The sequence below is a fragment of the Giraffa tippelskirchi genome, chromosome 6, assembly GCF_054371585.1.
Source record: "Giraffa tippelskirchi isolate mGirTip1 chromosome 6, T2T-mGirTip1v1.2.pri, whole genome shotgun sequence".
Taxonomy (NCBI): domain Eukaryota; kingdom Metazoa; phylum Chordata; class Mammalia; order Artiodactyla; family Giraffidae; genus Giraffa; species Giraffa tippelskirchi.
In genome coordinates, this window is record NC_137280.1 from 169921420 (window position 1) to 169935220 (window position 13801).

The window sequence follows — 13801 nt, forward strand, 5'->3', positions numbered from 1 at the left end:
GTCTTGTTGTAATATAAATTGTTCCTATACTTGAACCTTTCAAATAGGTTTATTCTTATTAAATAAGTTTTATTTGGTTACAATAAATTTTACATTTGGAATTTCTACAGCAGTAACTGTAACAGAGACAAATATTCACAGTGTAAGCAAGCAGGACCCTATGGGGTCTTCCCAGGACAGACCCCCACCCCCCTCCCATATCCTCTGCTTTAGCTCCTCTCTGAAACACCTAGATAACAGTATCTGGTGTACATTTCCTGAGTTGTTTTACAGGAGCTAAACCATCACCAGATGGGAGAAATTAACTACTTGATGATCATGAGCATGTAGCCCCGAGACCTACTGGTGCCTAAGGATTGATAATGTTCACCTCTGGGACATTACCCTGTTACCTCACCATCAACCAGAGAATGGTGCACAAAATCTTCATATACCCTGGGATGCTCCTCCCTCCCCTTGCCTTTAAAAGTGCTTTGCTGAAACCCATCAGAGAGTTCAGCTGTCCTGGACTCCTTCCTTGATGCCCGCAATAAACATTGCATTTTCCTCACCACAACCAGATGTCAGCAGATTAGCTTTACGATGCATGGGTGAGGGGATCCATTGGGTTTGGTAACAATAGCACCATTCCAGGCTCAAGAGAAATATTATCGTAATCAAGTGTATAAGTTGGGTCTGTGAAGCTCCCATCATATCGTCTGTAACAGGCAGCCATATCACAAATTACAAGTCACCTATGGAAATTTAATTATTTGCTTGATAGGGAGATATGTTGTTTGACCCCAAGGGAGAAATGGTACCAAATGACTTCCTCTTATTCATTCAGAGAGCGTAAAAGCTCATCTTTATGTAAGGGACAGCTTTACTGCCCATGATAACTCTAAACTTCATTACAATGTGTGATGCAAGCTCTTATGTATGGATTGGATGGTGTCATCAGAATAATCAAATCCAGTTTTCTATGGGCTATATACCTTATCTCACTCCTAAGTCTTCCTGACCTGAGATACCTTCATCAGTCTTCAACATCTGGATTCACTCTAAGAAAGCTAGTTCTCCATCATGACTGCCCATGAGTTACTTAGAAATCATTGTTACAGTAGTAACATAGTCACTGAAGAGATTCTGTCAGGCTCTGTATTTGAAGAACACACCACTGTTTGAAAAGGTCAGAAAAAAAAAGTATTTTGCTTTGAAACAATGCAATGAGAATCCACCATGGATTCTTAAGCAGGATTAAACAGTTTGGGGAAAAAACCCCACTATCTGTATCTCAGTCTCACAATCATTTTTTTCCCCTAAATTTCTCCACCTGTAAAATAACACTGACAATATAATCTTCCCTGCAGTGGCTTTGTGAAGTATGACTAATGATGCTAAATCATCTAGCAAAAAAAGTTTTATATTTAGTATAAGTTGTGACAATAAGACAACGGCCTCAGCAAAGCCTCTGAATAATTCCACACATTTCCACTTTCGTATTTTGGATTATTGAATGTCTCTTTTCGAATATACATAAAATTGGCCAAGATAAAGGGCTACTGGAGCATTTTCTTGTGATCATAAGAGATCCATGATGAAGCTTGTTTTTTAGCTCCACAGAAGAAAAACAATATTCCCTTGATTCATTAATTTAAAAATAGGACTACAGAAGTTTAACTACCTGACAGATGAGGGAAGAATTACAGGATACTCTGCAGATGTCAATTAGAAACATGTGGCACAGTGTTATTTCCTGCCAATACAAAGCGTTAGAACTGAAGACCAAAATTAAACCGTAAGGGTTTGAAGAAAGATTGGGAACTTTTAAGTGAAATACTTGATGGAAGAAAAACATCTATGACAAGATCATTTGGCTGCTTGTAAGGGAAATACTGTTTACCTGAAAAATGTTAATTTTATTTTCATTAGTGGGAAGAAACAGAGGATGCTTACAACAATAGAATTTATAAGCAGAATGCAATTAATTGTATTCTGGATGAGAGGCTTTTTATTATTCTGGATCTAGGACAAAGTAGTTGGCACCTTAAAGAGATTTCCTCAAGGACTTTCAAGAAATCAAAATAGCATGCATTCATGCTGGCTTTTACAAAGTTAGTTATCAGATTATTTTTCATCTTTGTGGTCCGTTTCAATATAAAATCACTCTTACTTCATTTCCTATTTTTCCATGGAACATACAAAGTTCATTAAATTTTATAATCTCTTGAAAGTGAAAACAAAGTGAAGTCGCTCAGTGGTGTCCGACTCTTTGCAATTCTATTGACTGTAACCCACCAGGCTCCTCCGTCCATGGGATTTTCCAGGCAAGAGTACTGGAGAGTGGGTTGGTATTTCCTTCTCCAGGGGATCTTCCCGACCCAGGGATCGAACCCAGGTCTCCCGCATTGCAGGCGGACGCTTTACCCTCTGAGCCCCCAGGGAAGCCCAGTATTAGCTTTAAATAATTTCCATTGTACCCAGTGTTCTACTCCAGATTTTATAGAAATAATACAGTTAGGTAGATGGGGAGGAAACATAGTCATATTTACTCCTGTGATATTAAAGGAAAATAATTCTAATAAGAAAAAATGAGTTTTGTTCACTCACTTGAGGTTCTTTAACTATAGATAAACAACTTTGTAATTCTCTCTTAAGACAATGAGTTTCAGCTCCCATACATATAGGGGTAAGACCTGCTCCCACAGCATAATTAACACTAACATTTGAAAGTTGTCAGCCCTCTTCTTCTGGTTTTAAAGGAAGGCTCGGGTCAAAAGGTCCGGGTAACCAAGAAGAGTCATTTATGAAAATTGGAACAGAAGAATCCTGCCACGTAACTGGTCTTAATAGGGGAGGATTGGGCACATATGCCCAATAAGTATGATTGTCACCTATTGTGGTAGTTACCACAGATAACATAGCCAAGAACAAGGTAGCCGAGGTCAAAGGCTGTCCCTGTTCTTTGACAAATTTTTCCCCTTCAACGGTCAATTTCTTCAGTTGACCCCAAGTGGGCAGTCTGGCTTTGCTGGTCCTTGGAGCCTGTTTGGGGCGGTTGCTGATCGTCAGTCTTGTTATCCCCGTCACTGGCAGCTCTCTGGGGGGATGGATGTCGAACTATGGCCTCTGCTTTCCTTTCTTTGACATGCCTTCCTGGTACCCAGTGGTGTTGTCCATCCTCTGAAATGACAAGAGCATAACCTCTTCCTTTTTTAGGTCTAAGGCCCTTACACCAACTGTTCACAGCATTTTTCCACCATACCAGAGTATTATCTGCAATCATTTGACCAGGAGTATAATTCTCGCTAAGAACGGTGTTCTGAAAATGCAGTGTTGCTGCTGGCATTGTATAATCCAATTGTAAATCCAAAAAATTTAAAGTAAATAAAGCTTGGGCTAATTTCTCTTTTGGTCTCATCAATATGCCATACTTTTCTCCCCCTTTCTGTTTAAATAACATATTTTTCAGAGTAGGATGAGTGCATTCAATAATAGCCTGGCCTTGAGAGATTATAATCTCTTAGGTATCATTATTAAGGTACAGTAGCTTCCCAGCTTATTAACCAGTAAGTATAACAAAAGCAAGCATATAAAAATAAATAAATATAAACTTTCTAAGAACTGGTGGATATATATTTAAAAGTCAGAATTTCCTAATACTTTGTGTGGATACTGAGATTAGGTTGATTTTCAAAAATATCTATACCATGTCATGGTTCTTCCTTCATGTTCATCATCTCCCTCTCTTTCCCTCACAGATAGGGATATTATATGAACAAGCATAAATATCATACAGTGTTTTATTTCAAGGTCAGAGGTATACAGGCAAATGGTCTTATCCTACCATGTACCATTGGTATCATTAGTAGAGCTAGAAGGCAGAAAGGTTCATTTCTTATATGACTCCATATCACATATTTAGTTACATGACAAAGGGAAAATAAGGTGGCAGATGAAATTAAGTTTAGCAGTAAGGTGACCTAAGATAGGGAAATTATTCTGTATTATTTGGTTGTGCCCAATGTAGTCAAACGAGTCTAAAAAATGAGGGGAAAAAGTCATAATAGTCAGTATGGGTTAATATGATGTGAAAAAGAGTGAACTTCCCATTGCTGCCTTTGAAGACAGACAAGGGGCCATGAGTCAAGGATTGTGGGCAGCCACTAGAAGCTGGTAAAGGCAAGGAAACAGATTTTCCCTTAGAGGCTCCAGAAAGGAATCCAACGCTGCCAATACCTTGATTTTCATCTCAAGCGATTTGTGTTGGACTCCCAAAGGACACAACTATAGATAAACAAACCTGTGTTCTTTTAAGCCACTAACTCTGTGGTAATTTGTCATAGCAGCAACAGAAACTAACACCACGGTTAGTATGGTATGATAACTGCTCTCAACTACAGGGCTGAACACTGTTTCAGGCTGACCGACACCACAACTTAGTATAATGAAAGGCGGGTCATATCTTTCAGCAAGTAACAAACCAACTTTCATGACTTCTAATCATTTCTGTTTATCAAGAAGCGTGCGCATGCAAGCACAAGCACACACAAGCGCGCGCATGCACACACACAGACACACACACACACTCCCAGGATGTACTGTAGTGCTTGAATAAATGACCATAGTTTTCTGGTGTGAATTTCACCTGATTCCTCCTCTGTGTTACCATGTAAATGTAAAGTCCTTGCAGGTAGGAAACACACACACATACACAACACCTCCCCTACACACACACACACACAAAATCTTCCTTATCCTTCATTAATATCTGCTGCTGTAGTGTAGTCACTCAGTTGTGTCCCAACTCTTTGTGACCCCATGGACTGTTGCTCACTAGGCTCCTCTGTCCATGGGATTTTCCAGGCATGAATACTGGAGTGGGTTGGCATTTTCTTTTCCAGGGGATCTTTCCAATCCAGGGATCGAACTCGCATCTCCTGCTTGGTAGATGGGTTCTTAACCATTTAGCCACCTGGGAAGTCCCATTAATGTCTAGAAATTGTTAAAAATACAGTTGAATGTCTCTTCCTGATAATTTGAAACAAATAATAGCCCCCCTTTCCTGTCAAATAATATCCCTCTTTTCCAGTCATCTTTATCTCTGCAGTATATGCTTCATCATTTTTCTTGAGGGCAGGGGCTAGTTGTCTCTGTCCATCTTTAGACACCTTTCCCATTGCGCTTTGTATTGTTTCAGAATCACCAAAATATGATGACTGGGTTTATCTACTTAAATAGTTCTCGCTAATAAAAACCGGGCTTCGCTGATAGCTCAGTTGGTAAAGAATCCGCCTGCAATGCAGGAGACCAGGGTTTGATTCCTGGGTCAGGAAGATCCCCTGGAGAAGGGGTTCGGCTACCCACTCCAGTATTCTTGGTCTTCTCTTGTGGCTCAGCTGGTAAAGAATCTGCCTGCAATGAAGGAGACCTGGGTTCAATCCCTGGGTTGGGAAGACTCCCTGGAGAAGGGAAAGGCTACCCACTCCAGTATTCTGGCCTGGAGAATTCCATTGACTGTATAGTCCATGGGGTTGTAAAGAGTCGGACGTGACTGAGTGACTTTCACTTTCAATAAAAACCAAAGCAAAAATGGTTTTACTGCTTAACATTTAAATAATTCAAACTCTTTTCAGAGTTAAAAAGAGGAAGAATTATATCATATGCAAATTCCTTTTAATATAGGTATAGATGTAAATGTACCAAATATTTAAGCTGTTTCCATTTTAACTAAACCTAATGAAGCAAAGAAAGTTAACCTCCTAATCCCTAATTAGAAGACTCTCCATTATTAGGCAGTTGTGATTTATATCCTCATACAAGAGTGATACATTGCTGACATTTATTCACATTACTCACTACTGTTGCCTATTTCTAAAAATATGCACTTTTATGTTTCCCTGGGCAATTCTTTACAGATCATTAGGAATACTCTCAGAATAACTAAGACGTATTAAACCTAAACAACATTTAAAGAAAAGCACTAGCAAGACTTCCTTATCTAAAAATTGCAGAATTTAGGCCAATACGTGATGATTTTATTCTAGAGCAATGAAAGTTAAACACGTTTAGGATGCAACACTCATGAGGTTAAAAGTAATCAGGAACAAACATGTTTTTAAAAGTATCTTAATGGATACCATGTGCATTTCTTAAATTCATAAAGGCCAAAATAATGATAATTTCCAGTGAAAATAAACATTTAGTGTAGTTATCAATGAGTGACAGTGAAAATTTCTAGAAATACTTATAAAAGAATTTTGACAATTTATGTTTTAAAGGCATGAAACATATTTATTTATTACATTATAATGTTAAGGGTAATTATCTGCAGGTGGTAAGTCACTTCTATGTTTTTCCTAATTTTTATATATTTTCTGATTTTTCTATATCAAACAGTTATTACTAATCTTTAGAGATTATTATGATTTTAAAGAACAACAATGTCCCAAACATTAAAAACTCTTTATAAAACTTTTTTCTATTTTATAGAATTTATATGAAGTTCTGGAAAAACATGTAAAATAAAATTTATTCATTTTCAATAATGATGCACTAAAAGTCTATTTATAAACTTTTTCTCTTGCATTTTTCTTGAGTCAGTCAGGTAAAATAAAATAAAATATGCATTAATTTTTTTTTTCCCAGATAGTATACCCTTGCCAAATGGCCAGAGTTCATCCCTTTTATCACCAACACCCTCAAGTACTGCAAAAGGTTTTAAGATGAATTTCTGAAAAACTGAATCCTGAATTCATAATGAATGGAATAAGCCACATTTAAAAAAATTGTCTAGAAAATATATTCTATTTAACTTATGGGAAAGCAGTTAATTTTATAATCAGAATGAAACAGAAAATTTACGCACCTCCACCTCAGAAAAAAAATTTATCCCAAATTAACTACTGCTGATGAAGACTGAATATTAATCACATTATTTGCTCTAAATATATTTATTTTGAAAAAATTGGTTAACAATGTCATTTTCCCCATTCACCTCACTGTCTGCTTTCTCTTTAATTGTACATTGTTGCCTTTGGATTTGAATAGTGATGTTTTTAAGAAAGCATCTACCCATAACAACAACAAAAAATCAATCTTGACAAATATTCAATGAGTAAACATATACTTTACCCTAGGGCCCTACAATTAAAAAAATTAAAATGTATATTTAGAGATAACTGTCTTATATGGAAAAAATGCATTATGACTACAATGTTCTTCCCTCAGAAATTAAACAGTTTTTCCAAATTAAATGTTGCCTTCTAGATTTTGCTTTATATCTAAGAAAAATAACTGCCTCAGTAGCCTGATAGACTCTATGTAAAAAAAAGTTTTTGATATTTGTTGGGAGCATAGTAATGACTAAGGGCAACAGCAATAACAAAAAGTTAAAGGGTCACATTTCAACATTCTAATGATTTAGTGAAGAACGCTAGAGGAAGGTTAAGGCTTGTCACAGAGCCAGCCGTGACCTCCAGACGCCAAAGCACACGGTCTCCTGCACTGCTGCACAGCAGAACTAAAAAGACACCTTGTGCTCACTGAAAACACATTTGATATTCAAAGCCAGACACGGATGAGTCAAGCGTGTCCTGTTTCCAGAAGAGACTGCCAAGGAGATCCTAAGGTCATTTTGGTCAACAGGCACAGTATGTGGGCAGAGGGCAGACAAGTGCAGGATAAAGATTCACTTTCTCTGACATCAACCATCTCAGCCTATCCAGTTTGCAAAGGAACAGCACAAATACTGTAATCAGAGTGAAAAAGCACTAAATCTGAATAAAAAAAGAAGTTAATTAAACTGTCTTCTTTTTTCAGTGAAATCCATAATAATCTTGAATGGTCTGAAGATTTAGTATTCTGTATTCATTTTATCTTTGGATAAATGAATAAATGGCAACTAAATCTACATACTGATTTATTTTAATTCCCCAAATTTTGTGTGATCTATGTATTATGCAGAAAACTGAGAATGTGTAAGACATAAATTCATTACCCAAGATCATCATACAACAATTACATGTTGCGGTTAGGAGACAAAGAAAGGCATTACTGACTCTAAACCAAACACTGCTCACTGCTACACCACATTGCCTCACTTACTGAAAACTTTCGTTGACACAAAAATCTTCTACCACATCACCTCTTTTTCCTTTGTAACTTTTTTGGCTGGAAGTCTAGCTTTAGGCAGGTGGGAGAAATAGCACAGAAGGCTGCTTTTCTCAGTTCTTGTTTATCTCTGTAGCAGTGGCAATGACCCTTGGTCAAATACAGCACTCAACTGTAAAGATCTCCTAGTAACTGTGTAACGTGATGGGTCAAGAAGAATCAGCTGTCATCATATTTAAAGAAAACATAAAAAGTCATGACGTGTTTGTTCCTTGTTCAAGTCTGTGTGTTTAAGAATTCTAGACCCCAAGACTCAGGTGGGCTTCTTTGGGTAGACACATCTCACAGGAGAAATCTGCATCCTGTGCTACACTATCAGAGAAAGAGGGAGAACTTGGGAACCTTTGTGTGACTCCTTTGCTTATGTGTCTCTCTTTCCTGTTCTTCCTACAATACATTTTTTGATATAACAAATCTTAGCCATCATTATAACTTTATGTGGAAGCGTGTTATTCCTTCCAGCAGATCATCACATGAGTTGGGTACCCCTGTCCCTTGAAGAGTAATGATTAAATACATGGTGATGGAGCTAACAGATTATATCATTTTGCTTTCGTTACATAACAAAGCTTCCAAATTTATTGACTTCATTATTTAGTGACTTCCTTACTTTCCAATTTGTTGACTTAATTACTAAATTAATATTAGTGACTTTTTAAAGGGTGGCTCTTCAAGGTTTCCAAGTTATCACAGAGGCTGGAAAGCATCTCCGACCTTGGTCTCTAGCTTGATTTAAATGAGATACATTCATGTCTATAAAGGTCATGAGTTTTTATAAGTTTAAGTCTCTTCTACGTATCAGCACAGAAATCAGTTTGGATTAGACTTTCAGAGTTAGAAGACCAAGGTTTTCCAAGTAAAATGAATCAACTACTAGCCTTCTTTAATGTGAAAATTCAGATTAATTAAGGACAAGTAAGTAAGTAAAGATCTTCTAGTATAGCCAACAGTATAGGAAGTAAGTTTCCCAAGGCCCAGTTCCACTGGGAAGAAAAGGTGACCACGGGCCAGTAAAGCAATTTGAAGCTTAAGTGGCCCAGTCCACAAATAGGTCTTGGGGAAGCATATTCTAAGGGGACACATTAAAGATCCAGTCCAATGTGGAGAGAGGGCTGAGGCTTGCAGACTATCACACCAGTTGACCACTGAATTGTTAGCTTACCAATAAGGGTGGCTTCTGTTTAGAAAGAAAACAAAACTGTCTTTCAAGTTTCCATGAGCCTTGTAAAAAGTTTACAAGATAACCAGTGAATTAAGAAATTGGAGTTCTAGGCTGTATGTTTTAATAATCGGGAAGAACAAATCTGTTTCATTTATTTCAGCCTTTGCATTATTATTTGTGCTTCTAGTTAATCACTAAAGGCATGTTGCCTATAGCTGACTCATTTGAAAAGACCCTGATGATGGGAAAGATTGAAGACACGAGGAGAACAGGACAATAGAGGATGAGATGGTTGGATAGCATCACTGACTCAATGGACATGAGTTTGAGTAAACTCCGGGAGTTGGTGATGGTCAGGGAGGCCTGGCGTGCTGCAGTCCAAAGGGTCGCAAAGAGTTGGACACAACTGAGCAACTGAACTGAACTCAACTGAAGAGATGAGGGTTCGGTCCCTGGGTTTGGGAAGATCCCATGAAGTAGGAAATGGAAACCTGTTCCTCTATTCTTGCCTGGAAAATTCCACGGACAGAGGAGCCTGGTGGACTACAGTCCATGGAGCTTCAAAGAGTCTGACACAACTGAGCAACTAAGTGCGCTTGGGGGCAGTAGTGGAAGCCTGGTCCCGGTAAAATTTTCTGTCCCAAAACTTCTGATCATTCATTGCTTTTCAAATATACTTCTCCAAATGAGGCATGCTATTTTCTACATACAATTTTCAAATATACCATGCAGTGTTCTATCAAAGAGAAAAAGTATATCTATCTCACAAGTATAGATATTAATAAATACATTTATCCAGAGTCTGAAGCTCTTTATGTGGCAATTTTATAAACTATAACTTGCACACACAAAGTTTTCAGAACTGTTGGCAAAAATGGATACAGATTTTCTAAAAGCTAGGGTTGTTCATATTCTTTTTTCATAATTCTAAAGGGCATTATGATTATTCCCAACTGGATTTTGTTATCAATGTAATATTCCTTGTGCATCTAAGTGGACTATTAATTAGTTGTTCCACTTATTAACCTGTTTGTCCTTTGGCAGTGACTCAAGATTGATGCGTAAGTACATTCTAGCACAAACATTAAGCAATTTGTAACACATCTCAGTGAGGTCAGAAAAATACATCAGAGTGAATACAATTCATTCATTCATATCCAACATACTAATAAGGTTTAACTCTCTGATGATGCATAATGGCCTTACATCAAGTGAATGAAAACTTTGGGGTTAAAAGAAAGCAATCTTCCCCACTAGGAAGAAAAGACTGGACATAAGTCAGTAAGGGGCAAGAAAGAACAAGAGGAAGGGAACTGAAAGAGGAGAAAATCTAAGTTTTTTCAATTCAAAAAAAAATTTTAATGTGTTGAATATATATGAAAATATAAATATAAAAAATAGAGTATCAATTCTCAGAGCTCAGTAATATAGCCACACTGCCCTCTGGTTTTCAATTTTGGAGTAATCTCACCAAAGTCACTCTATTAATGTCTTTAATGAATGTTACATCAGCTGTGTTAACCAACATTTCGGAAACGGAGACCTGATTGAAAATTAAGAGGCGTTTATTTGTGGTTTTTTAGGACTGCGGCCTGGCAGACACAGGTTCAAGAAGTCCTTGAATTGTGCTCTACTGGACTACAAGGTGGAGGAAGTTTATGGAGGCAAAAACCGCAAGGCCCCAGTTAGTTACGTGAGTTGTTTATAAAGAATTGTAATTGGAGTTGACAAGCAGTGAGGGTGCTTGTTAAGTATGTATCGGTTGTGATCCAAAATGGCTGAAAAGTTTGTTGTTTAGTCGCTAAGTCCTATCCACCTCTTGGGAGGCCAGGGACTGTAGCCCGCCAGTCCACCGTCCATGGGGTTTCCCAGGCAAGAATACTGAAGTGGGTTGCCATTTCCTTCTCCAGGGCATCTTCCCAATTCAGGAATCGAACCCACATCTCCTACATTGTCAGGCGGATTCTTAACCACTGAGCCATCAGGGACGCCACCAGGGAAGTCCGGCTGCATAGTTACAAGAGGGAAAAACCTTCAGACAAGATTGCAGCTAGGTGATGTAGAGCTACAAAGGGCTGGTGCCCTTGGATTCTGTATAGCTCACAGAAAAGTTCAGGTTCTCAGTGGTGCAGAGACTTATCCAAGACCTGATCCTCAGTGGTTCCCCAACTGCATTTCGTATGCCTGAACTATCATTTCAAGTTATCCATTATCATTTCAATGTATCATCAGTTGGCATCTTTAAAATTATCTCATTAGTAATCATATAAATATTCTACGGTATTATAGGCATACTTGTTTGCAGTGGGTCTTTTCAGTGTCAGAAACATTTAACTTTTGTATTAGATAGTTTACCTTCCATTATATTTAGGGACTATATAATAGATTTAGAATCTTTCTTTTAATGTTTTGTTTTTCTTGTTTGATTTAACTTCTAATATATGTTGCTTTTTACCTAAAACATTTTTTTTCATTTTACTTTAAGAAAGAGTGCATATTTATGCTAATCAAAGACCTATAATATTATCCATGAGAATATGATGCCAGATTAGAAATGAAGTAAACTAACATGTACATTATGTTGATACAATGTTGATATAAATTTATAATTTTCACATCTAAAGTAGTGTTCCTAACCATCATTAAGCCCATATGATGTGATTAAATTACAACAGTTTTATTTGAATCAAGGAATCACTAATCCATAGATGATTTTAAATACTTAGTTTTCAGAAGAGGATAGAAATTATATATAAACTTCAAATATGTACTTTGGTACTAGATAAATGATTATCGCCTCTATAGATATGTCCATTGATGGATGAATGGATAGAGGAAATGTAGTATATACATGCAATGGAACAGATTTAGCTCTAAAAATGAAGGAAATCCTGCCACATGCGAAAAAATGAATGAACCTTGGAGACATTAGGCTTAAGTGAAATAAGCCAGTCACAGACAAATACTGCACGATTCCAGGACTGTGGAGGAAAGGAGAGGCTGCTAATCAATGGACCTAACGTTTCAGTAATGCAAGACAAGTAAGTTCTAGAAATCTCCTGTACAACCTTGTGCCTATAGTTAACAATACGGTTAAAAAAAAAAAAAAAAAAAAAACCTGGCAAGTGGATAGATATTATGTTGGTGCTTTTACTACAATAAATAAAAATTTTGATTCAAGAAAGAAGGTAACTTACCTATGTCCTGTGGGGTCCCGGGGAGTCTGGCATGGACCCCGAGGCTGCAGCAGGTCCCTGAAGCACAGGCTTCTCAGCATGGTGATGGAGCCGCCCCACTCTTAGGGGGCGAGTCCACGCTCCCGGGCACAGCAGAGCTCCATGTCGCTGCTCTCTGGGGGACCTCGGGACCTACGAGGTCCCTCTTAGGCTGCTGTTTCAGGGACGCTCACTTCGCGATGAGCTCCAGCTGCGGCTTGTGTGGTGCAGGGCCTATGGCTTGCCCCCATATCTCCAGTTACCCCAGGGGGACCCTGGGGTCCCATCTCTCCAGTTACCCCAGGGGGACCCTGGGGTCCCATCCACCTGGGGACTGGCCCCCACCTGGGCCAAGGCCTCCATCCACGGCATCTTCTCCACGTCACTCTTGCCGGTGACCAGCCACTCGACTTGACAGGTGCGGAGCTTAAGAAAGAGGCTGGGCTCCAACTTGGAGACCCGCTGCCTGTGGGGCGTGCGCTCCTGGCCTAGGCGGGCTGAAGGCAAGCGCGCCGCGGCGTGCGCGCACTCTCCGGGAACCCGCAGGGACGTGATGGGCCATGATGGGCATCTTCAGCGTCTGCGTCAGGGTCCGGCTTTTCCTGTGCGGGGCCTCTTGGCTGCTGGTGAAGCCCTTGCCGAGCAAGTGGTTGGAGGCAAAGAGCCTATGGAAAACAAGGGCCGGGAAGGGCGGGTGGTGTGGAGACTGGAATCTCCTGAGGTCATGGGTGGCCTCAACTAGCAGGTTGTGGAAGGCTGGCCAGTTGAGGTACGTAGGCTCCAGGCTGACCTGCAGCCACTGAAGGAGGGTGTGTGTGTGTGTGTGTGTGCGTGTGTGTGTGTGTGTGTGTGTGTGTGTGTGTGTATCTCCTTTATCCATTGATTCATAGACACATAGGTTTTCTCCTTTGTGTATGTGTGTGTGTATGTATCTCCTTTATCCATTGATTCATAGACACATAGGTTTTCTCCTTTGTGTATGTGTGTGTGTATGTATCTCCTTTATCCATTGGTTCATAGACACATAGGTTTTTTTTTCATGACCTGAAAATTGTGAATAAAGATGCAATTAACATGGAACTGGAGACATATCTTCAAAATTCTCACTTATTTTCCTTTGGGTATATGACCAGAAGTGTTATTACAGGATCATAAGCTTTTTTTTTTTTTTAATTTTGGGGGGAACAGCCATACAGTTTTCCATGGTGACTGTACCAATTTATATTCTCAACAACTTCTCTTTTCTGCACATCCTCTCCAACTCTTGTCTTTT

The 13801-nt window shown here is 38.8% G+C and overlaps 1 protein-coding gene across 6 annotated transcripts in view; it reads left to right on the top strand.

Moving 5' to 3' along the window:
- LOC145509654 (uncharacterized) overlaps positions 1 to 13801 on the top strand; it is a 641798-nt gene that overhangs the window by 179712 nt on the left and 448285 nt on the right. For 2 of the 6 annotated variants that reach the window (XR_014056278.1, XR_014056280.1), the window contains one exon: positions 10897 to 11006. The exons of the other annotated variants lie outside the window; for them this stretch is intronic. The gene's annotated coding sequence lies outside the window, so the exon portion shown is untranslated. The remainder of the gene's footprint in view (positions 1 to 10896; positions 11007 to 13801) is intronic. 6 annotated transcript variants of the gene reach the window in all.